We start from the raw sequence: 2,717 nt of genomic DNA on the forward strand, positions 1-2,717 counted from the left end.
GCATCTACATCGGCGACAACCTTGTGACATGGTCGTCGAAGCGGCAGCAAACCGTCTCGCGCTCGAGCGCAGAGGCGGAATACAGGGCCGTGGCCAACGCCGTGGCCGAGGCGTGTTGGCTGCGGCAACTTCTTCATGAGCTCCGGCGCCCGCCGGACAGGGCGACGATCGTCTACTGCGACAATGTGAGCGCGATGTACCTCTCCACCAACCCTGTCCAACATCAGCGGACCAAGCACATCGAGATCGACCTACACTTCGTCCGCGAGCGCGTTTCCTTCGGTGACGTGCGCGTGCTCCACGTTCCTTCTGCGTCGCAGTTCACCGATATCTTCACGAAGGGGCTCCCGTCGACCGTCTTCCTCGACTTCCGGTCCAGCCTCAACGTGATCGACGCCCCCGTTGTGGCTGCGGGGGGCTGTTGGAAGACCGTTTGTACTCATGTAACTGATGGACCGAGTCCTACGTAGTTAGGCGCATTATCCACTTCTCTCACGACTCGCACGTTGTGCATGCCCTCGTATAGCTCGGGCAGTTACTCTCTGTACATGATATATAACCCCTTCGTGGGCAATGGAATGAATCACGCATTGCTTTCCATAATTCAACTTCCCTAATATCTCTGCCGTTGTACGTATTATTATACTCCAGAGTTATTTGGTCCGGTTCGGCCAGGTGCTCTTCCGTCGCCACAGACGTAGCAAATGGCGGGGAAACGTGCGCGACGTACGTCCACACCAACACAGGCTGCGGTCACTAGCCTGATCGCGAGGAACAGTAACCGTTAGGGTATATAGTTTCCTTTGCTTAGCACCACAGTTTCACTCGCAAATCATTGGCTCTCTTTCTCTCACGCGCGACACAGAAGCATCACACGTAGTCACTTACTGTAGGTTTCTGTGCCTTCAATGGAACAGCTAAACTGGGAGCAGGACGAGCAGGAGCTCAACCTTGGCGGAGGAGCCGGAGCAGGGCGGCTTCTTCCTCTGCGTCTACTGCGACCACAAGTTCCGCAGCTCCCAGGCGCTCGGCGGCCACCAGAACGCGCACAAGCACGAGCGCTGCGTCGCCAAGCGCGGCGGGAGATCGCCGCCAGCACGCGCGCGCATGGGCCGGGCGGCGCGCCTGCCGCGGCGCACGACGCAAGGCCGGGCGGGTACGCCGGTGACAGCGACTTCATATCCGCGGATGTGAAGGCGAGGACAACGGAGCCGCTCAACACCGCTGCTCCGATGCTTGCTGAGATGGCGCGCAAGCGCGGCAGGGCCCCGTCGGAGTACGGCTACGGTGCCTTCGAGCACGCCGCCGACGAGGTGGACCTGTCTCTCAGGCTATGATCGGATCCGCTGATTCGTCACTCGACAACTTTACTTGATTGCTAGCATTTCCTTTCGGTATGCCAATGTCTGCTTTGCGGTTCATGTGAAATGAATTGTTTGTTTCAGACTCTTGTGTGTTGGATAAGATTGATCTCTTCTTAGCTAGTTGAGTGTGGCCGATGGTATTATTCCTTAACCAGAAGACATGCTGGTTTACATTTACCGGAGATTTGGTCTGTCCTCTCTTGTTTAAATCTTTGATCTAGTTCGCCGATTGATTTCGAGTTTCTTGATAGAGGATTCCTCAACCTCAAGTTATTCAAATCGTGCATATTCCATGTGAGATTTCTCGTTTCAAAAACAAATACTATATGCTCCCGATAGATTTAACTGGACGTATATGCTTCGCTGGTTATCTCTATCACTACTTGTGCAACAGCCACCTGCCGAAACTCTACTGTCTCACCAAGGGGTCAGCTTGGTAAGGTACCCAACAAAAAATTGCAAGCAAAAAAGAAAAAACTCTACTGCCTCTAAGTTCCAAAAACGTGCCCGAAATATACTGAGGTAGGGAAAGGATCTTTCTAAAGAAAAGAGAGAGAATGTCTCACGTACTAAGAATCGAAGATACAGTGTAAAAGGATGTGTAATAGGCAGTTTATAAGATTTTTGTTTAGCTGGAGGAGAGAGAAAAAACGGGGTGTAGAATTACAGAGGGCTGTAGTATGGGCTCCAACATCTTTTGTGAGAGAGAAACGTAGAACACATATTAATGGCACAACATACAAATATGATTAACAATTGTATGAGTGCGCTATTAATTAGGTTGACAGAGTACCGGATTTGGTTATGACAACATGTACTCAAGTGGAGCGGGATTTTGATTGGCCTGCGCCTTAATGTCATGGCAACATCTTCTATCCCGTTTGGATTCGGTTAACTTGACAGAAGAAAGGGATGTGTTTCGCTGAAATCTCACTACATCTAGATCCTTCACATTTGACACTATGTACCGTGCACTCTCGCACTCAGAGATTCCTGTGGATAACTAATCTAGAAATCAAAGATATCACTGACAATTAAGATTTTTATGTGGTGTCTTTGGAGAGTTGTGCTAACAAAAGACAACCTCACTCAACGCAACTGGTAAGGAAATAAGAAGTGTAGCTTTTGTACGCATGACAAGACAATTAAACACCTCTTCTTTCAATTCAAGTTCGCGTGTTCTATATGGTCAGTCATCCAAATAGCGTTCAATTTGTATTCACCCACAAGTGTTGCCAACATATATGGTCACTGACTTGATGGGATACTTAGTACTTTTAATACGCTAATACGAGTGGGAGCGTCTGCCTTATTATGGTCGCATTGACTATATAGAAACGATTGTGTTTTTAA

The 2,717-nt window shown here is 49.5% G+C and overlaps 1 pseudogene; it reads left to right on the forward strand.

Annotated features, from left to right (window-relative positions):
• The first annotated feature begins 829 nt into the window (after positions 1-829).
• LOC125556109 lies at positions 830-1,606 on the forward strand (annotated as a pseudogene).
• The last annotated feature ends 1,111 nt before the right edge of the window (positions 1,607-2,717 follow it).

This window comes from Triticum urartu, chromosome 5 (genome assembly GCF_003073215.2).
Source record: "Triticum urartu cultivar G1812 chromosome 5, Tu2.1, whole genome shotgun sequence".
NCBI classification, from domain to species: domain Eukaryota; kingdom Viridiplantae; phylum Streptophyta; class Magnoliopsida; order Poales; family Poaceae; genus Triticum; species Triticum urartu.